Raw genomic sequence first — 25,213 nt, forward strand, 5'->3', positions numbered from 1 at the left:
GACAGTGTAAGTACATGAATATATGTGACATACTCCGCTGCAGTAGGTGGCAGTATTATATATATTATTATCATCCAGTATTAGTTTTGACAGTGTGAGTACATGAATATATGTGACATACTCCGCTGCAGTAGGTGGCAGTATTATATATATATATTATTATCATCCAGTATTAGTTTTGACAGTGTGAGTACATGAATATATGTGACATACTCCGCTGCAGTAGGTGGCAGTATTATATATATTATTATCATCCAGTATTAGTTTTGACAGCGTGAGTACATGAATATATGTGACATACTCCGCTGCAGTAGGTGGCAGTATTATATATATTATTATCATCCAGTATTAGTTTTGACAGTGTAAGTACATGAATATATGTGACATACTCCGCTGCAGTAGGTGGCAGTATTATACATATTATTATCATCCAGTATTAGTTTTGATAGTGTAAGTACATGAATATATGTGACATACTCCGCTGCAGTAGGTGGCAGTATTATATATATTATTATCATCCAGTATTAGTTTTGACAGTGTAAGTACATGAATATATGTGACATACTCCGCTGCAGTAGGTGGCAGTATTATATATATTATTATCATCCAGTATTAGTTTTGACAGTGTAAGTACATGAATATATGTGACATACTCCGCTGCAGTAGGTGGCAGTATTATATATATTATTATCATCCAGTATTAGTTTTGACAGTGTGAGTACATGAATATATGTGACATACTCCGCTGCAGTAGGTGGCAGTATTATACATATTATTATCATCCAGTATTAGTTTTGATAGTGTAAGTACATGAATATATGTGACATACTCCGCTGCAGTAGGTGGCAGTATTATATATATTATTATCATCCAGTATTAGTTTTGACAGTGTGAGTACATGAATATATGTGACATACTCCGCTGCAGTAGGTGGCAGTATTATATATATATTATTATCATCCAGTATTAGTTTTGACAGTGTAAGTACATGAATATATGTGACATACTCCGCTGCAGTAGGTGGCAGTATTATATATATTATTATCATCCAGTATTAGTTTTGACAGTGTGAGTACATGAATATATGTGACATACTCCGCTGCAGTAGGTGGCAGTATTATATATATTATTATCATCCAGTAATAGTTTTGACAGTGTAAGTACATGAATATATGTGACATACTCCGCTGCAGTAGGTGGCAGTATTATATATATTATTATCATCCAGTAATAGTTTTGACAGTGTAAGTACATGAATATATGTGACATACTCCGCTGCAGTAGGTGGCAGTATTATATATATTATTATCATCCAGTATTAGTTTTGACAGTGTAAGTACATGAATATATGTGACATACTCTGCTGCAGTAGGTGGCAGTATTATATATATTATTATCATCCAGTATTAGTTTTGACAGTGTGAGTACATGAATATATGTGACATACTCCGCTGCAGTAGGTGGCAGTATTATATATATTATTATCATCCAGTAATAGTTTTGACAGTGTAAGTACATGAATATATGTGACATACGCCGCTGCAGTAGGTGGCAGTATTATATATATTATTATCATCCAGTAATAGTTTTGACAGTGTAAGTACATGAATATATGTGACATACTCCGCTGCAGTAGGTGGCAGTATTATATATATTATTATCATCCAGTATTAGTTTTGACAGTGTAAGTACATGAATATATGTGACATACTCTGCTGCAGTAGGTGGCAGTATTATATATATTATTATCATCCAGTATTAGTTTTGACAGTGTGAGTACATGAATATATGTGACATACTCCGCTGCAGTAGGTGGCAGTATTATATATATTATTATCATCCAGTATTAGTTTTGACAGTGTAAGTACATGAATATATGTGACATACTCCGCTGCAGTAGGTGGCAGTATTATACATATTATTATCATCCAGTATTAGTTTTGATAGTGTAAGTACATGAATATATGTGACATACTCCGCTGCAGTAGGTGGCAGTATTATATATATTATTATCATCCAGTATTAGTTTTGACAGTGTGAGTACATGAATATATGTGACATACTCCGCTGCAGTAGGTGGCAGTATTATATATATTATTATCATCCAGTAATAGTTTTGACAGTGTAAGTACTGAATATATGTGACATACTCTGCTGCAGTAGGTGGCAGTATTATATATATTATTATCATCCAGTATTAGTTTTGACAGTGTAAGTACATGAATATATGTGACATACTCCGCTGCAGTAGGTGGCAGTATTATATATATTATTATCATCCAGTAATAGTTTTGACAGTGTAAGTACATGAATATATGTGACATACGCCGCTGCAGTAGGTGGCAGTATTATATATATTATTATCATCCAGTAATAGTTTTGACAGTGTAAGTACATGAATATATGTGACATACTCCGCTGCAGTAGGTGGCAGTATTATATATATTATTATCATCCAGTATTAGTTTTGACAGTGTAAGTACATGAATATATGTGACATACTCCGCTGCAGTAGGTGGCAGTATTATATATATTATTATCATCCAGTATTAGTTTTGATAGTGTAAGTACATGAATATATGTGACATACTCCGCTGCAGTAGGTGGCAGTATTATATATATTATTATCATCCAGTATTAGTTTTGATAGTGTAAGTACATGAATATATGTGACATACTCTGCTGCAGTAGGTGGCAGTATTATATATATTATTATCATCCAGTATTAGTTTTGACAGCGTGAGTACATGAATATATGTGACATACTCCGCTGCAGTAGGTGGCAGTATTATATATATTATTATCATCCAGTATTAGTTTTGACAGTGTAAGTACTGAATATATGTGACATACTCTGCTGCAGTAGGTGGCAGTATTATATATATTATTATCATCCAGTATTAGTTTTGACAGTGTAAGTACATGAATATATGTGACATACTCCGCTGCAGTAGGTGGCAGTATTATATATATTATTATCATCCAGTAATAGTTTTGACAGTGTAAGTACATGAATATATGTGACATACGCCGCTGCAGTAGGTGGCAGTATTATATATATTATTATCATCCAGTAATAGTTTTGACAGTGTAAGTACATGAATATATGTGACATACTCCGCTGCAGTAGGTGGCAGTATTATACATATTATTATCATCCAGTATTAGTTTTGATAGTGTAAGTACATGAATATATGTGACATACTCCGCTGCAGTAGGTGGCAGTATTATATATATTATTATCATCCAGTATTAGTTTTGATAGTGTAAGTACATGAATATATGTGACATACTCTGCTGCAGTAGGTGGCAGTATTATATATATTATTATCATCCAGTATTAGTTTTGACAGTGTAAGTACATGAATATATGTGACATACTCCGCTGCAGTAGGTGGCAGTATTATACATATTATTATCATCCAGTATTAGTTTTGATAATGTAAGTACATGAATATATGTGACATACTCCGCTGCAGTAGGTGGCAGTATTATATATATTATTATCATCCAGTATTAGTTTTGACAGTGTGAGTACATGAATATATGTGACATACTCCGCTGCAGTAGGTGGCAGTATTATATATATTATTATCATCCAGTATTAGTTTTGACAGTGTAAGTACTGAATATATGTGACATACTCTGCTGCAGTAGGTGGCAGTATTATATATATTATTATCATCCAGTATTAGTTTTGACAGTGTAAGTACATGAATATATGTGACATACTCCGCTGCAGTAGGTGGCAGTATTATACATATTATTATCATCCAGTATTAGTTTTGATAATGTAAGTACATGAATATATGTGACATACTCCGCTGCAGTAGGTGGCAGTATTATATATATTATTATCATCCAGTATTAGTTTTGACAGTGTGAGTACATGAATATATGTGACATACTCCGCTGCAGTAGGTGGCAGTATTATATATATTATTATCATCCAGTATTAGTTTTGACAGTGTAAGTACATGAATATATGTGACATACTCCGCTGCAGTAGGTGGCAGTATTATACATATTATCATCCAGTATTAGTTTTGATAGTGTAAGTACATGAATATATGTGACATACTCCGCTGCAGTAGGTGGCAGTATTATATATATTATTATCATCCAGTATTAGTTTTGACAGTGTAAGTACATGAATATATGTGACATACTCCGCTGCAGTAGGTGGCAGTATTATACATATTATTATCATCCAGTATTAGTTTTGATAGTGTAAGTACATGAATATATGTGACATACTCCGCTGCAGTAGGTGGCAGTATTATATATATTATTATCATCCAGTATTAGTTTTGACAGTGTGAGTACATGAATATATGTGACATACTCCGCTGCAGTAGGTGGCAGTATTATATATATATTATTATCATCCAGTATTAGTTTTGACAGTGTAAGTACATGAATATATGTGACATACTCCGCTGCAGTAGGTGGCAGTATTATATATATTATTATCATCCAGTATTAGTTTTGACAGTGTGAGTACATGAATATATGTGACATACTCCGCTGCAGTAGGTGGCAGTATTATATATATTATTATCATCCAGTATTAGTTTTGACAGTGTAAGTACATGAATATATGTGACATACTCCGCTGCAGTAGGTGGCAGTATTATACATATTATTATCATCCAGTATTAGTTTTGATAGTGTAAGTACATGAATATATGTGACATACTCCGCTGCAGTAGGTGGCAGTATTATATATATTATTATCATCCAGTATTAGTTTTGACAGTGTAAGTACTGAATATATGTGACATACTCTGCTGCAGTAGGTGGCAGTATTATATATATTATTATCATCCAGTATTAGTTTTGACAGCGTAAGTACATGAATATATGTGACATACTCCGCTGCAGTAGGTGGCAGTATTATATATATTATTATCATCCAGTATTAGTTTTGACAGTGTAAGTACTGAATATATGTGACATACTCTGCTGCAGTAGGTGGCAGTATTATATATATTATTATCATCCAGTATTAGTTTTGACAGTGTGAGTACATGAATATATGTGACATACTCCGCTGCAGTAGGTGGCAGTATTATATATATTATTATCATCCAGTATTAGTTTTGACAGTGTAAGTACATGAATATATGTGACATACTCCGCTGCAGTAGGTGGCAGTATTATATATATTATTATCATCCAGTATTAGTTTTGACAGTGTGAGTACATGAATATATGTGACATACTCCGCTGCAGTAGGTGGCAGTATTATATATATATATTATTATCATCCAGTATTAGTTTTGACAGTGTGAGTACATGAATATATGTGACATACTCCGCTGCAGTAGGTGGCAGTATTATATATATTATTATCATCCAGTATTAGTTTTGACAGCGTGAGTACATGAATATATGTGACATACTCCGCTGCAGTAGGTGGCAGTATTATATATATTATTATCATCCAGTATTAGTTTTGACAGTGTAAGTACATGAATATATGTGACATACTCCGCTGCAGTAGGTGGCAGTATTATATATATTATTATCATCCAGTATTAGTTTTGACAGTGTGAGTACATGAATATATGTGACATACTCCGCTGCAGTAGGTGGCAGTATTATATATATTATTATCATCCAGTATTAGTTTTGACAGTGTAAGTACATGAATATATGTGACATACTCCGCTGCAGTAGGTGGCAGTATTATATATATTATTATCATCCAGTATTAGTTTTGACAGTGTAAGTACATGAATATATGTGACATACTCCGCTGCAGTAGGTGGCAGTATTATATATATATTATTATCATCCAGTATTAGTTGCGACAGTGTGAGTACATGAATATATGTGACATACTCCGCTGCAGTAGGTGGCAGTATTATATATATTATTATCATCCAGTATTAGTTTTGACAGTGTAAGTACATGAATATATGTGACATACTCCGCTGCAGTAGGTGGCAGTATTATATATATTATTATCATCCAGTATTAGTTTTGACAGTGTAAGTACATGAATATATGTGACATACTCCGCTGCAGTAGGTGGCAGTATTATATACTGTATATTATTATCATCCAGTATTAGTTTTGATAGTGTAAGTACATGAATATATGTGACATACTCCGCTGCAGTAGGTGGCAGTATTATATATATTATTATCATCCAGTATTAGTTTTGACAGTGTAAGTACATGAATATATGTGACATACTCCGCTGCAGTAGGTGGCAGTATTATATATATTATTATCATCCAGTATTAGTTTTGACAGTGTGAGTACATGAATATATGTGACATACTCCGATGCAGTAGGTGGCAGTATTATATATATTATTATCATCCAGTATTAGTTTTGACAGTGTAAGTACATGAATATATGTGACATACTCCGCTGCAGTAGGTGGCAGTATTATATATATATTATTATCATCCAGTATTAGTTGCGACAGTGTGAGTACATGAATATATGTGACATACTCCGCTGCAGTAGGTGGCAGTATTATATATATTATTATCATCCAGTATTAGTTTTGACAGTGTGAGTACATGAATATATGTGACATACTCCGATGCAGTAGGTGGCAGTATTATATATATTATTATCATCCAGTATTAGTTTTGACAGTGTAAGTACATGAATATATGTGACATACTCCGCTGCAGTAGGTGGCAGTATTATATATATATTATTATCATCCAGTATTAGTTGCGACAGTGTGAGTACATGAATATATGTGACATACTCCGCTGCAGTAGGTGGCAGTATTATATATATTATTATCATCCAGTATTAGTTTTGACAGTGTAAGTACATGAATATATGTGACATACTCCGCTGCAGTAGGTGGCAGTATTATATATATTATTATCATCCAGTATTAGTTTTGACAGTGTAAGTACATGAATATATGTGACATACTCCGCTGCAGTAGGTGGCAGTATTATATACTGTATATTATTATCATCCAGTATTAGTTTTGATAGTGTAAGTACATGAATATATGTGACATACTCCGCTGCAGTAGGTGGCAGTATTATATATATTATTATCATCCAGTATTAGTTTTGACAGTGTAAGTACATGAATATATGTGACATACTCCGCTGCAGTAGGTGGCAGTATTATATACTGTATATTATTATCATCCAGTATTAGTTTTGACAGTGTGAGTACATGAATATAAGTGACATACTCCGCTGCAGTAGGTGGCAGTATTATATATATTATTATCATCCAGTATTAGTTTTGACAGTGTAAGTACATGAATATATGTGACATACTCCGCTGCAGTAGGTGGCAGTATTATATATATTATTATCATCCAGTATTAGTTTTGACAGTGTGAGTACATGAATATATGTGACATACTCCGCTGCAGTAGGTGGCAGTATTATATATATTATTATCATCCAGTATTAGTTTTGACAGTGTGAGTACATGAATATATGTGACATACTCCGCTGCAGTAGGTGGCAGTATTATATATATTATTATCATCCAGTATTAGTTTTGACAGTGTAAGTACATGAATATATGTGACATACTCCGCTGCAGTAGGTGGCAGTATTATATATATTATTATCATCCAGTATTAGTTTTGATAGTGTAAGTACATGAATATATGTGACATACTCCGCTGCAGTAGGTGGCAGTATTATATATATTATTATCATCCAGTATTAGTTTTGACAGTGTAAGTACATGAATATATGTGACATACTCCGCTGCAGTAGGTGGCAGTATTATATATATTATTATCATCCAGTATTAGTTTTGACAGTGTAAGTACATGAATATATGTGACATACTCCGCTGCAGTAGGTGGCAGTATTATATATATTATTATCATCCAGTATTAGTTTTGACAGTGTGAGTACATGAATATATGTGACATACTCCGCTGCAGTAGGTGGCAGTATTATATATATTATTATCATCCAGTATTAGTTTTGACAGTGTAAGTACATGAATATATGTGACATACTCCGCTGCAGTAGGTGGCAGTATTATATATATTATTATCATCCAGTATTAGTTTTGACAGTGTGAGTACATGAATATATGTGACATACTCTGCTGCAGTAGGTGGCAGTATTATACATATTATTATCATCCAGTATTAGTTTTGACAGTGTAAGTACATGAATATATGTGACATACTCCGCTGCAGTAGGTGGCAGTATTATACATATTATTATCATCCAGTATTAGTTTTGATAGTGTAAGTACATGAATATATGTGACATACTCCGCTGCAGTAGGTGGCAGTATTATATATATTATTATCATCCAGTATTAGTTTTGACAGTGTGAGTACATGAATATATGTGACATACTCCGCTGCAGTAGGTGGCAGTATTATACATATTATTATCATCCAGTATTAGTTTTGATAGTGTAAGTACATGAATATATGTGACATACTCCGCTGCAGTAGGTGGCAGTATTATATATATTATTATCATCCAGTATTAGTTTTGACAGTGTAAGTACATGAATATATGTGACATACTCCGCTGCAGTAGGTGGCAGTATTATATATATTATTATCATCCAGTATTAGTTTTGACAGTGTGAGTACATGAATATATGTGACATACTCCGCTGCAGTAGGTGGGAGTATTATATATATTATTATCATCCAGTAATAGTTTTGACAGTGTAAGTACATGAATATATGTGACATACGCCGCTGCAGTAGGTGGCAGTATTATATATATTATTATCATCCAGTAATAGTTTTGACAGTGTAAGTACATGAATATATGTGACATACTCCGCTGCAGTAGGTGGCAGTATTATATATATTATTATCATCCAGTAATAGTTTTGACAGTGTAAGTACATGAATATATGTGACATACTCCGCTGCAGTAGGTGGCAGTATTATATATATTATTATCATCCAGTATTAGTTTTGACAGTGTAAGTACATGAATATATGTGACATACTCTGCTGCAGTAGGTGGCAGTATTATATATATTATTATCATCCAGTATTAGTTTTGACAGTGTGAGTACATGAATATATGTGACATACTCCGCTGCAGTAGGTGGCAGTATTATATATATTATTATCATCCAGTAATAGTTTTGACAGTGTAAGTACATGAATATATGTGACATACGCCGCTGCAGTAGGTGGCAGTATTATATATATTATTATCATCCAGTAATAGTTTTGACAGTGTAAGTACATGAATATATGTGACATACTCCGCTGCAGTAGGTGGCAGTATTATACATATTATTATCATCCAGTATTAGTTTTGATAGTGTAAGTACATGAATATATGTGACATACTCCGCTGCAGTAGGTGGCAGTATTATATATATTATTATCATCCAGTATTAGTTTTGACAGTGTAAGTACATGAATATATGTGACATACTCCGCTGCAGTAGGTGGCAGTATTATATATATTATTATCATCCAGTATTAGTTTTGACAGTGTAAGTACATGAATATATGTGACATACTCCGCTGCAGTAGGTGGCAGTATTATATATATTATTATCATCCAGTATTAGTTTTGACAGTGTAAGTACATGAATATATGTGACATACTCTGCTGCAGTAGGTGGCAGTATTATATATATTATTATCATCCAGTATTAGTTTTGACAGTGTGAGTACATGAATATATGTGACATACTCCGCTGCAGTAGGTGGCAGTATTATATATATTATTATCATCCAGTATTAGTTTTGACAGTGTAAGTACATGAATATATGTGACATACTCCGCTGCAGTAGGTGGCAGTATTATATATATTATTATCATCCAGTATTAGTTTTGACAGTGTAAGTACATGAATATATGTGACATACTCCGCTGCAGTAGGTGGCAGTATTATATATATTATTATCATCCAGTATTAGTTTTGACAGTGTGAGTACATGAATATATGTGACATACTCCGCTGCAGTAGGTGGCAGTATTATATATATTATTATCATCCAGTATTAGTTTTGACAGTGTAAGTACATGAATATATGTGACATACTCCGCTGCAGTAGGTGGCAGTATTATATATATTATTATCATCCAGTATTAGTTTTGACAGTGTGAGTACATGAATATATGTGACATACTCCGCTGCAGTAGGTGGCAGTATTATACATATTATTATCATCCAGTATTAGTTTTGATAGTGTAAGTACATGAATATATGTGACATACTCCGCTGCAGTAGGTGGCAGTATTATATATATATTATTATCATCCAGTATTAGTTTTGACAGTGTGAGTACATGAATATATGTGACATACTCCGCTGCAGTAGGTGGCAGTATTATATATATATTATTATCATCCAGTATTAGTTTTGACAGTGTAAGTACATGAATATATGTGACATACTCCGCTGCAGTAGGTGGCAGTATTATATATATTATTATCATCCAGTATTAGTTTTGACAGTGTGAGTACATGAATATATGTGACATACTCCGCTGCAGTAGGTGGCAGTATTATATATATTATTATCATCCAGTAATAGTTTTGACAGTGTAAGTACATGAATATATGTGACATACGCCGCTGCAGTAGGTGGCAGTATTATATATATTATTATCATCCAGTAATAGTTTTGACAGTGTAAGTACATGAATATATGTGACATACTCCGCTGCAGTAGGTGGCAGTATTATATATATTATTATCATCCAGTAATAGTTTTGACAGTGTAAGTACATGAATATATGTGACATACGCCGCTGCAGTAGGTGGCAGTATTATATATATTATTATCATCCAGTAATAGTTTTGACAGTGTAAGTACATGAATATATGTGACATACTCCGCTGCAGTAGGTGGCAGTATTATATATATTATTATCATCCAGTATTAGTTTTGACAGTGTAAGTACATGAATATATGTGACATACTCCGCTGCAGTAGGTGGCAGTATTATACATATTATTATCATCCAGTATTAGTTTTGATAGTGTAAGTACATGAATATATGTGACATACTCCGCTGCAGTAGGTGGCAGTATTATATATATTATTATCATCCAGTATTAGTTTTGATAGTGTAAGTACATGAATATATGTGACATACTCCGCTGCAGTAGGTGGCAGTATTATACATATTATTATCATCCAGTATTAGTTTTGATAATGTAAGTACATGAATATATGTGACATACTCCGCTGCAGTAGGTGGCAGTATTATATATATTATTATCATCCAGTATTAGTTTTGACAGTGTGAGTACATGAATATATGTGACATACTCCGCTGCAGTAGGTGGCAGTATTATATATATTATTATCATCCAGTATTAGTTTTGACAGTGTAAGTACATGAATATATGTGACATACTCCGCTGCAGTAGGTGGCAGTATTATACATATTATTATCATCCAGTATTAGTTTTGATAGTGTAAGTACATGAATATATGTGACATACTCCGCTGCAGTAGGTGGCAGTATTATATATATTATTATCATCCAGTATTAGTTTTGACAGTGTGAGTACATGAATATATGTGACATACTCCGATGCAGTAGGTGGCAGTATTATATATATTATTATCATCCAGTATTAGTTTTGACAGTGTAAGTACATGAATATATGTGACATACTCCGCTGCAGTAGGTGGCAGTATTATATATATTATTATCATCCAGTATTAGTTTTGACAGTGTAAGTACATGAATATATGTGACATACTCCGCTGCAGTAGGTGGCAGTATTATATATATTATTATCATCCAGTATTAGTTTTGACAGTGTAAGTACATGAATATATGTGACATACTCCGCTGCAGTAGGTGGCAGTATTATATACTGTATATTATTATCATCCAGTATTAGTTTTGATAGTGTAAGTACATGAATATATGTGACATACTCCGCTGCAGTAGGTGGCAGTATTATATATATTATTATCATCCAGTATTAGTTTTGACAGTGTAAGTACATGAATATATGTGACATACTCCGCTGCAGTAGGTGGCAGTATTATATATATTATTATCATCCAGTATTAGTTTTGACAGTGTGAGTACATGAATATATGTGACATACTCCGCTGCAGTAGGTGGCAGTATTATATATATTATTATCATCCAGTATTAGTTTTGACAGTGTGAGTACATGAATATATGTGACATACTCCGCTGCAGTAGGTGGCAGTATTATATATATTATTATCATCCAGTATTAGTTTTGACAGTGTAAGTACATGAATATATGTGACATACTCCGCTGCAGTAGGTGGCAGTATTATATATATTATTATCATCCAGTATTAGTTTTGATAGTGTAAGTACATGAATATATGTGACATACTCCGCTGCAGTAGGTGGCAGTATTATATATATTATTATCATCCAGTATTAGTTTTGACAGTGTAAGTACATGAATATATGTGACATACTCCGCTGCAGTAGGTGGCAGTATTATATATATTATTATCATCCAGTATTAGTTTTGACAGTGTAAGTACATGAATATATGTGACATACTCCGCTGCAGTAGGTGGCAGTATTATATATATTATTATCATCCAGTATTAGTTTTGACAGTGTGAGTACATGAATATATGTGACATACTCCGCTGCAGTAGGTGGCAGTATTATATATATTATTATCATCCAGTATTAGTTTTGACAGTGTAAGTACATGAATATATGTGACATACTCCGCTGCAGTAGGTGGCAGTATTATATATATTATTATCATCCAGTATTAGTTTTGACAGTGTGAGTACATGAATATATGTGACATACTCTGCTGCAGTAGGTGGCAGTATTATACATATTATTATCATCCAGTATTAGTTTTGACAGTGTAAGTACATGAATATATGTGACATACTCCGCTGCAGTAGGTGGCAGTATTATACATATTATTATCATCCAGTATTAGTTTTGATAGTGTAAGTACATGAATATATGTGACATACTCCGCTGCAGTAGGTGGCAGTATTATATATATTATTATCATCCAGTATTAGTTTTGACAGTGTGAGTACATGAATATATGTGACATACTCCGCTGCAGTAGGTGGCAGTATTATACATATTATTATCATCCAGTATTAGTTTTGATAGTGTAAGTACATGAATATATGTGACATACTCCGCTGCAGTAGGTGGCAGTATTATATATATTATTATCATCCAGTATTAGTTTTGACAGTGTAAGTACATGAATATATGTGACATACTCCGCTGCAGTAGGTGGCAGTATTATATATATTATTATCATCCAGTATTAGTTTTGACAGTGTGAGTACATGAATATATGTGACATACTCCGCTGCAGTAGGTGGCAGTATTATATATATTATTATCATCCAGTATTAGTTTTGACAGTGTGAGTACATGAATATATGTGACATACTCCGCTGCAGTAGGTGGCAGTATTATATATATTATTATAATCCAGTATTAGTTTTGACAGTGTAAGTACATGAATATATGTGACATACTCCGCTGCAGTAGGTGGCAGTATTATATATATTATTATCATCCAGTATTAGTTTTGACAGTGTGAGTACATGAATATATGTGACATACTCCGCTGCAGTAGGTGGCAGTATTATATATATTATTATCATCCAGTATTAGTTTTGACAGTGTAAGTACATGAATATATGTGACATACTCCGCTGCAGTAGGTGGCAGTATTATATATATTATTATCATCCAGTATTAGTTTTGACAGTGTGAGTACATGAATATATGTGACATACTCCGCTGCAGTAGGTGGCAGTATTATATATATTATTATCATCCAGTATTAGTTTTGACAGTGTAAGTACATGAATATATGTGACATACTCCGCTGCAGTAGGTGGCAGTATTATATATATTATCATCATCCAGTATTAGTTTTGACAGCGTGAGTACATGAATATATGTGACATACTCCGCTGCAGTAGGTGGCAGTATTATATATATTATTATCATCCAGTATTAGTTTTGACAGTGTGAGTACATGAATATATGTGACATACTCTGCTGCAGTAGGTGGCAGTATTATATATATTATTATCATCCAGTATTAGTTTTGACAGTGTAAGTACATGAATATATGTGACATACTCCGCTGCAGTAGGTGGCAGTATTATACATATTATTATCATCCAGTATTAGTTTTGATAGTGTAAGTACATGAATATATGTGACATACTCCGCTGCAGTAGGTGGCAGTATTATATATATTATTATCATCCAGTATTAGTTTTGACAGTGTGAGTACATGAATATATGTGACATACTCCGATGCAGTAGGTGGCAGTATTATATATATTATTATCATCCAGTATTAGTTTTGACAGTGTAAGTACATGAATATATGTGACATACTCCGCTGCAGTAGGTGGCAGTATTATATATATATTATTATCATCCAGTATTAGTTTTGACAGTGTAAGTACATGAATATATGTGACATACTCCGCTGCAGTAGGTGGCAGTATTATATATATTATTATCATCCAGTATTAGTTTTGACAGTGTAAGTACATGAATATATGTGACATACTCCGCTGCAGTAGGTGGCAGTATTATATACTGTATATTATTATCATCCAGTATTAGTTTTGATAGTGTAAGTACATGAATATATGTGACATACTCCGCTGCAGTAGGTGGCAGTATTATATATATTATTATCATCCAGTATTAGTTTTGACAGTGTAAGTACATGAATATATGTGACATACTCCGCTGCAGTAGGTGGCAGTATTATATATATTATTATCATCCAGTATTAGTTTTGACAGTGTGAGTACATGAATATATGTGACATACTCCGCTGCAGTAGGTGGCAGTATTATATATATTATTATCATCCAGTATTAGTTTTGACAGTGTGAGTACATGAATATATGTGACATACTCCGCTGCAGTAGGTGGCAGTATTATATATATTATTATCATCCAGTATTAGTTTTGACAGTGTAAGTACATGAATATATGTGACATACTCCGCTGCAGTAGGTGGCAGTATTATATATATTATTATCATCCAGTATTAGTTTTGATAGTGTAAGTACATGAATATATGTGACATACTCCGCTGCAGTAGGTGGCAGTATTATATATATTATTATCATCCAGTATTAGTTTTGACAGTGTAAGTACATGAATATATGTGACATACTCCGCTGCAGTAGGTGGCAGTATTATATATATTATTATCATCCAGTATTAGTTTTGACAGTGTAAGTACATGAATATATGTGACATACTCCGCTGCAGTAGGTGGCAGTATTATATATATTATTATCATCCAGTATTAGTTTTGACAGTGTGAGTACATGAATATATGTGACATACTCCGCTGCAGTAGGTGGCAGTATTATATATATTATTATCATCCAGTATTAGTTTTTGACAGTGTAAGTACATGAATATATGTGACATACTCCGCTGCAGTAGGTGGCAGTATTATATATATTATTATCATCCAGTATTAGTTTTGACAGTGTGAGTACATGAATATATGTGACATACTCTGCTGCAGTAGGTGGCAGTATTATACATATTATTATCATCCAGTATTAGTTTTGACAGTGTAAGTACATGAATATATGTGACATACTCCGCTGCAGTAGGTGGCAGTATTATACATATTATTATCATCCAGTATTAGTTTTGATAGTGTAAGTACATGAATATATGTGACATACTCCGCTGCAGTAGGTGGCAGTATTATATATATTATTATCATCCAGTATTAGTTTTGACAGTGTGAGTACATGAATATATGTGACATACTCCGCTGCAGTAGGTGGCAGTATTATACATATTATTATCATCCAGTATTAGTTTTGATAGTGTAAGTACATGAATATATGTGACATACTCCGCTGCAGTAGGTGGCAGTATTATATATATTATTATCATCCAGTATTAGTTTTGACAGTGTAAGTACATGAATATATGTGACATACTCCGCTGCAGTAGGTGGCAGTATTATATATATTATTATCATCCAGTATTAGTTTTGACAGTGTGAGTACATGAATATATGTGACATACTCCGCTGCAGTAGGTGGCAGTATTATATATATTATTATCATCCAGTATTAGTTTTGACAGTGTGAGTACATGAATATATGTGACATACTCCGCTGCAGTAGGTGGCAGTATTATATATATTATTATAATCCAGTATTAGTTTTGACAGTGTAAGTACATGAATATATGTGACATACTCCGCTGCAGTAGGTGGCAGTATTATATATATTATTATCATCCAGTATTAGTTTTGACAGTGTGAGTACATGAATATATGTGACATACTCCGCTGCAGTAGGTGGCAGTATTATATATATTATTATCATCCAGTATTAGTTTTGACAGTGTAAGTACATGAATATATGTGACATACTCCGCTGCAGTAGGTGGCAGTATTATATATATTATTATCATCCAGTATTAGTTTTGACAGTGTGAGTACATGAATATATGTGACATACTCCGCTGCAGTAGGTGGCAGTATTATATATATTATTATCATCCAGTATTAGTTTTGACAGTGTAAGTACATGAATATATGTGACATACTCCGCTGCAGTAGGTGGCAGTATTATATATATTATCATCATCCAGTATTAGTTTTGACAGCGTGAGTACATGAATATATGTGACATACTCCGCTGCAGTAGGTGGCAGTATTATATATATTATTATCATCCAGTATTAGTTTTGACAGTGTGAGTACATGAATATATGTGACATACTCCGCTGCAGTAGGTGGCAGTATTATATATATTATTATCATCCAGTATTAGTTTTGACAGTGTAAGTACATGAATATATGTGACATACTCCGCTGCAGTAGGTGGCAGTATTATATATATTATTATCATCCAGTATTAGTTTTGACAGTGTAAGTACATGAATATATGTGACATACTCCGCTGCAGTAGGTGGCAGTATTATATATATTATTATCATCCAGTATTAGTTTTGACAGTGTAAGTACATGAATATATGTGACATACTCCGCTGCAGTAGGTGGCAGTATTATATATATTATTATCATCCAGTATTAGTTTTGACAGTGTAAGTACATGAATATATGTGACATACTCCGCTGCAGTAGGTGGCAGTATTATATATATTATTATCATCCAGTATTAGTTGTGACAGTGTGAGTACATGAATATATGTGACATACTCCGCTGCAGTAGGTGGCAGTATGCACCTTTCATGTCATTGCTGCAAGCTGCCCTTCAACTCAAGGAAGAATTGCTCAAAGCTTCTTTCATGTCAAAGAGCTGCTACTTCAAAGAGCAGCATCTTTTAAAGGCCGATCCTTCGCCAAGCACCCATCACTCCGTGTTGGGAGCCTCAAATGCTAACATCTCATCTCTTTTTGCACTCAAACTAATTACTTACTTTTAAAATCAGCTTTTTACATGTAAAACATGAGCCAAGAAATAAGGCAGGAAAAAATGTGGGAATTCCAAAATGTGAGAAGGTTGATGGAGCAGCGACTCAATCTTACTGTTGAAGAACTATTTGGAGTGTTGGAAAGAACCGTAGCAGAGTACCAGGAGGAACTTTCTAGGACAAAGGAGGAGAACAAACGTCTACAAGAACTACTGGACGCTGTTTTCAAACCTCAAGTTGTGCTACACAGAGCAGGTTTGTTGACATCTTTTCACCTTATGTCACGTAAAGTTAAAGTTATAGTTAAAGTAGCAATGATGGTCACACACACACTAGGTGTGGTGAAATGTGTCCTCTGCATTTGACCCATCCCCTTGTTCACCCCCTGGGAAGGGAGGGGAGCAGTGGGCAGCAGCGGAGCCACGCCCGGGAATCATTTATGCTGATTTAACCCCCAATTCCAACCCTTGATACTGAGTGCCAAGCAGGGAGGTAATGGCTACCATTTTTATAGTCTTTGGTATGACTCGGCCGGGGTTTGAACTCCCAACCTACCCATCTCAGGGCGGACACTCTAACCACTAGGCCACTGAGTAGAATCAACAGCTTGTATGATGCTCACTAAATTATTGGATGACACTCTTGATTTGAGAATTTTATTTGACATTGTCTTCATGATGATTATCCTGTAGAAACAAGATTGTTTCTTTTAGATTTGTTTGTGTTTTCTAACAGTGGGAAAAGTCCAGAACAATTGGGAGATGACACCTTTTTAAAATGAGTGATTCATCTATTTTCTATTTGACATAAACATCATTGTGTTGAAAGCCTCTGCATGAATTTAGATATAGAAACAAGTTGCAAGTTACAAGATTAGAATGTATGAATGGCTTTGATGTTTATACCTGGAGCTTTGTTTTCAATGAAAAATGATATTTTGCTCAATAAAAATATTGTATTGGGGATAGGTTGATTGGCAACACTAAATGGTCCCTAGTGTGTGAATGTGAGTGTGAATGTTGTCTGTCTATCTGTGTTGGCCACCTGTCCAGGGTGTACCCCACCTTCTGCCCGATTGTAGCTGACATAGGCACCAGCGACCCCAAAGGGAATAAGTGGCAGAAAATGGAAGAATGGATATTAACATGACATGAGGGAAGAAGTTTCTACTTGAACTCAGTTACATACTACATGACTTCTTCACTACTCAGTGGCTTAGTGGTTAGAGTGTCTGCCCTGAGATCAATAGGTCGTGAGTTCAAACCCTGGCCGAGTCATACCAAGGACTATAAAAATGGAACCCATTACCTCCCTGCTAGGCTTGCAGCATCAAGGGTTGGAGTTGGGGGTTAAATCACGGGTACTTTAACTAGACATTTTTTTCCCGGGAAGTGAAAAATGTGGTGGTCAACCAAGCCAAGATGGCTGTTGTGCAGCAACCTGTGAGCCAACTCTCTTTGAGGACACAAAGGGCCGAGATCAGGGCTGTCAAACATAGGTCCCACGGGCCGGATAAGGCCCTCCTGTTCTACAAGTCTGACATACCAATACGTGTTTTGATACCCTCTAATAAAATATTATGATTGACAGTATCGAAAGCAGCGCTAAGATCAACAAAAAAGTATATTTTTAAAAATATACTTCATCTCCAATGTCCATCATAACTATACATAAAACTTCTTAGAAGTCCTTCTAGACAATCAATTAACATCAAATTAGAGCTACTTTGACTATAAACCAGTCCAAATGCCAAAAAAAGCAACAAAAAGTCCACCCGTTGGAAAAGGTTCGCTACCAAAACATACATCTTTAATTCTTTGTAGTAAAATATATAATTTCCAGTCCAAATGCCAAAAAAAAAGCAACATAACGTGATTCAAAAGCTTTCTAGGAGCAATGCTATGCTACCTCACAAGACGTCACTACCTTACCTCATTTTTTGGCTTAACTTGCTTATGAACACATTGCTCTTGCACAAATGATAGTCAACAACCTCCATTTATAAGAAAGATGTGCTTACCTTTTTGGTTTAAACAGCTTATTTTGGTGTTGAGTCAGCCGACATGTCCTGCACTGCAGAGGAACCTCCTTCAGTTTGGGGACCAGGTGTAGTCCATTGGTAATCAGGGGAGGGATATGAGCCCAACAGCGAGTGCAGTACCAGCTACAGCCCTATGAGGGGGCTGCTGTGCAAATGTCTCACACTCAAACTAAACACTAAACATGGTTTATGGGGGGGAAAAAAGATTAAAAGTCACTTAGGCATCTTCAGAATGGATTTGACTATTATTTAAAGTGACTTTGTAAACAGAACGACGTCCCCCATAAGTAAGCATTGCCAGAACACACACACACACACACACACACACACACACACACACACACACACACACACACACACACGCACACACACACAGACACACACACACACACACACACACACACACACACACACACATACAAAGCACTGAGGATTTGAGGAAAAAAGTCACTTTTGAGTTGTCCACACCGGAGAATAACTAAAGATTGTTGAACAAAAAAAATATGGAACTGAAAAACTTCTGCAACAAAGATCACAAAAACCAAGATTTGGAAAATGGTATCAATCCAGATACAAATGTTTTCCCCCACATCAGTAATAATAGTTGTTATTATCCAGATGAACAATATAATAGCAACATTAATTGTAATAACAAACTGTCAATTATTCATTTTAATAGCAGAAGTTTGTATGCAAATTCTAACAACATGAAGCACTTTTTAGAACAATTCAACAAACCCTTCAAAGTGATCGCTGTCACAGAAACATGGATTGATGATTAAAAAATGAATATATTTTGATCTGGAAGGATATGAACTAAACTACATCAACAGAAGCAACAAAAAAGGAGGAGGAGTAGTTGTGTTTGTGATGAAGAACCTGAACCACAAAGTGGTAAAAAAACATGTCATTTGCTGTAGATAATATCTTACAAAACCAGTGAAGTTGGCACGTTGTGTAAATGGTAAATAAAAAGAGAATACAATGATTTGCAAATCATTTTCAACTTATATTCAATTGAATAGACTGCAAAGACAAGATATTTCATGTTCACACTGAGAAACTTTTTTTTTTAATTGCAAATAATCATTATCTTAGAATTTAATGGCAGCAACACATTGCAAAAAAGTTGTCACAGGAGCATTTTTACCACTGTGTTACATGGCCTCTCCTTTTAATAACTCTCTGTAAACGTTTGGGAACTGATAAGACCAATGTTTGAAGCTTTTCAGGTGGAATTCTTTCCCATTCTTGCTTGATGTACAGCTTAAGTTGTTCAACAATCCGGGGTCTCTGTTGTGGAATTTTAGGCTTCATATTACGCCAAACATTTTCAATGGGAGACAGGTCTGGACTACAGGCAGGCCAGTCTAGTACCCACTCTTTTAGTATGAAGCCACGCTGTTGTAACACGTGACATGGCATTGTCTTGCTGAAATAAGCAAGGGCATCCATCATAACGTTGCTTTGATGGCAATATTTGTTGCTCCAAAACCTGTATGGACCATTCAGGATTAATGTTGCCTTCACAGATGTGTAAGTTACCCATGCCTTGTTCACTAATACACCCCCATACCATCACACATGTGTAAGTTACCCATGTCTTGTTCACTAATACACCCCCATACCATCACACATGTGTAAGTTACCCATGCCTTGTTCACTAATACACCCCCATACCATCACACATGTGTAAGTTACCCATGCCTTGGCCACTAATACACCCCCATACCATCACACATGTGTAAGTTACCCATGTCTTGGGCACTAATACACCCCCATACCATCACACATGTGTAAGTTACCCATGTGTTGGGCACTAATACACCCCCATACCATCACACATGTGTAAGTTACCCATGCCTTGTTCACTAATACACCCCCATACCATCACACATGTGTAAGTTACCCATGCCTTGGCCACTAATACACCCCCATACCATCACACATGTGTAAGTTACCCATGCCTTGGCCACTAATACACCCCCATACCATCACACATGTGTAAGTTACCCATGCCTTGGGTACTAATACACCCCCATACCATCACACATGCTGGCTTTTCAACTTTATACCTATAACAATCTGGATGGATTATTTCCTCTTTGGTCCGGATGACACAAGTACCACAGTTTCTAAAAACAATATGAAATGTGGTCTCGTCACACCACAGAACACTTTTCCACTTTACATCAGTCCATCTATGATGTGCTCGGGCCCAGCGAAGCTGCCGGCATTTCTGGGTGTTGTTGATAAATGGCTTTGGCTTTGCATAGTAGAATTTTAACTTTCACTTACAGATCTAGCGACTAACTGTTGTTACTGACAGTGGATTTGTGAAGTGTTCCTGAGCCCACATGGTGATATCTTTTACACATTGATGTCGCTTTTTAATGCAGTACCGCCTGAGGGATTTAATGTCCTCGCTTATGTGCAGTGATTTTTCAAGATTCTCTGAACCTTTTGATGATATTACAGACCGCAGATTTTGAAATCCCTAAATTCCTTGCAATAGTTCTTTGAGAAATGTTGTCCCTAAACTGTTCGACAATTTGCTTACACATTTTGTCACAAAATGGTGACCCTCGCTCCATCCTTGTTTGTGAATGAGGGAGCATTTCATGGAAGCTGCTTTTATAGCCAATCATGGCACCCACCTGTTCCCAATTAGCCTGTTCACCTGTGGGATGTTCCAATTATGTGTTTGATGAGCATTCCTCAACTTTATCAGTCTTTTTTGCCACCTGTGCCAGCTCCTTTGAAATTAGTTGCAGGCATCTAATTCCAATTGAACTAATATTTGTAAACAATAAAAACGTTTTCCATTTCGAATGTTAAATATCTTGACTTTGCAGTCTATTCAATTGAATATAGTTCGAAAAGGATTTGCAAATTATTGTATTCTTTTTTATTTACGGTTAACACAACGTGCAAACTTCACTAGTTTTGGGTTTTGTAGAATGTATAAGCATTGAAATATGTCAGGAAAAAAGCAAACACATATTCATCAGTTGTATATATAGATTAAGTATAGAAACATTTGAAGATTGGATCAAGGCAAATTACATGGACAATGGTCAAAAAATAATGTTCTTATGTGGTGACTTTAATATTGACTTATTGAACCCTAACAAGCAAAAGTCCATTGATGACTTCATTGATACAATGTACAGCATCAGTTTATATCCTAAAATCACAAAGCCAAGCAGCATCACAGGACACTGTGCCACGCTTATTGATCATATCTTTACCAATGATTTTGATAACAACATTACAAGTGGTCTACTTATAACCAACATTAGTCATCATCTGCCATTTTTCGCAATATATGATGGAAACTCCAAGAAGAAGAACATGGAAGACATTAATACATTTTGAAAAATTTGCACAGAGAAGAGGATGATTGTTTTCAAAAATGAGCTAGAAAAGCTAAATTAGGACAATGTGTCCAATGAAAATGATGTTGATGAAGCATATGAACATTTCTTAAACACGTTGATTTTTTTTAATGACAAACATTGTCCATGGAAACAACTCAGTAGAAAGCAGAGAAAGAATAATCAACCATGGACGACAAAAATATTTAAAATGCTTCTAATAAGAATACATTATATCGAAAATGTATAACACAAGCAAGGACAAAAGGTATAAAAACAAGCTAACTAGCATACTACAAACATGTAGAAAATAATATTACAGTCAATTATTAGACTGACACAAAAACAATATGAGAGCAACATGGGGGCATCCTCAATAGCTTTATTAAAAATGGTACTAAGAGGGATTGGCCCCAATTCTTCTCAGACACACTGATAGAATACAATACAATGAATAATAAAAAAACAGGAGTTGAACATGATCAGTAAAAAGTCTGATTAAAAAGGTGTGTCCTTAGCCCTTTTAAAAAATACATCAATGGTCTCTGCAGTCCTGAGGCTCTCTGGCAGGCTGTTCCACAGGTGGGGGCCATAAGAGAATATAACACCCACTCTCTGTCAAATAGTCAAAATCCCATCAATCAAAATGGTTTATGACCTTTAAGCCACGCCCCCGGAATTTAATGTGATCAATAGGTCACTGACAGTATGATTTGACTGATCAATCCATTAAAGATGACCATGTATTTTACAGTCTGATACTAACTGTCTGATTTGTCAGATGTCAGTTGTTTTGAAAATCTATGAAGGACTTGTCTGTCATCTCTGTACATCTAATATATTTCATTTAACAGTAGTGTGTATGTCAACTATACACTCTATAAAACTCTTAAAAAATGGAGAGGCTACTATGTTAGACGTGTTAATGTGTGTGTGTGTGTGTGTGTGTGTGTGTGTGTGTGTGTGTGTGTGTGTGTGTGTGTGCCCACCCAGGAAGGATAGAAGAATGTCTTGTGCTACCATGAGGGTTTGTGTGGGCTCAGTTTGTTCCTTGCGTGCAACTTCAGAGTTGAAACAAACACATTAGGAAAAGTTCTGTTTATTTCTCATAAAAGTCATTATAATGTGTCTTGCAGACGTCTGTGAAGAACATCTTCTCTCTGAGCAACAGGAGTGGAGCTCCAGGATGGTGAAGGAGGAGCCTCAGCCCTCTTACTTGAAAGAGGAAGAGAAGGACCCACTCTTCCTCCATTTTAAAGAGGAAGAGGAGGTACCGGAGACCCCACACTTTATAAAGAAAGTGAATGATCCACTGACCCCCAACATTAAGCGGAACAAGGAGGAGCCACTGACCTACCACTTTAAAAAGGAAGAAGAGGCGCCACAGACCTCCCACATTAAAGAAGAAGAGGAGGAACACAGCCTTAGTCAGGAGGGAGAGCATATTGCAGGACTGATGTTCCCAGTGACTGGTGTCCCTGTGAAGAGTGAAGATGATGAGGTGAAAGGTGAAAGTGAGGAGAGGGGAGGGGGGGAGCCTCCAAGCAGCAGCTCAACACAACACATGACAACAGAAGCTGATGGAGACCACTGTGGAGGATCACAAGCAGACAAGCTCTTAGCTCCACTATCAGATAGTGAGGACACAACGTCACACTCTCCTGACACTGATGATGAAGACTCTAAAGATGATAAGACATGTCACACTGACAACACTCGCTTCACATCTTCTCACTGTCACAAAACTTTTAAATACCATTGTCGTCTGAAAAGACACATGAAAACACACACTGGAGAAAAAACTTTTATCTGTTCACTCTGTGGTAAAGGTTTTGCACAAAGTTCAAGTTTGGTAAAACACATGAGAACACACACTGGAGAAAAACCTTTCTCTTGTTCAATCTGTGGTAAAGGTTTTACACAAAGTCAACATTTGAAAGTACACATGAGAACACACACTGGTGAAAAATCACTTTCCTGTTCAATCTGCAACAGAAGCTTTTGTTGACGATCAAAGCTTGTAGCACACATGAGAAGACACCCAGGAGAGAAAGTGTTGAGTTGCAGTGTGTGTGGTGAAAGATTGTCTTCTAAGTACCAGTGTAAGAAACACAAGTGTGCTGGTGAGAACAGCAGCAGCAAATGAAACTGCAGGATTTGAAATAAACTGTCCAGACTTTCATTTTGACTTTCTAACAACATCAGCACATATAACATGTGTGACATTGTTGTTTGTCTAACACAATGTTGTTAACATGCTTCTATATTTACACACCATTTTTTCAGCCCATTGTATGCATTATTGTGCAACATTGTTTAGTTTTATATTGACATACATTTTTGCAAGAGGAACAATTTTACTAAAATGGTCAGTAAATCCAAAACAGTACAAAACATGTGATACATTCAAATTCCATTTAATGTACGAACAAT

The 25,213-nt window shown here is 35.2% G+C and overlaps 2 protein-coding genes across 4 annotated transcripts in view; one reads left to right on the forward strand and one right to left on the reverse strand.

The window, feature by feature from the left end:
* Nucleotides 1–19,525, reverse strand: part of LOC133547440 (gastrula zinc finger protein xLCGF3.1-like) — a 39,886-nt gene extending 20,361 nt beyond the window's left edge. The window contains exon 1 of one of the 3 annotated variants that reach the window (XR_009805492.1): nt 19,383–19,525. The gene's annotated coding sequence lies outside the window, so the exon portion shown is untranslated. Of the gene's footprint in view, nt 1–18,406; nt 18,429–19,382 lie in introns of those variants that run through there. The other 2 variants (XM_061893124.1, XM_061893126.1) reach the window with 2 other exon arrangements.
* Nucleotides 1–25,213, forward strand: part of LOC133547439 (zinc finger protein 37-like) — a 190,846-nt gene that overhangs the window by 148,485 nt on the left and 17,148 nt on the right. The gene's annotated exons all lie outside the window — the stretch shown is intronic.

Source organism: Nerophis ophidion, unplaced genomic scaffold (assembly GCF_033978795.1).
Source record: "Nerophis ophidion isolate RoL-2023_Sa unplaced genomic scaffold, RoL_Noph_v1.0 HiC_scaffold_106, whole genome shotgun sequence".
Lineage (NCBI taxonomy): Eukaryota > Metazoa > Chordata > Actinopteri > Syngnathiformes > Syngnathidae > Nerophis > Nerophis ophidion.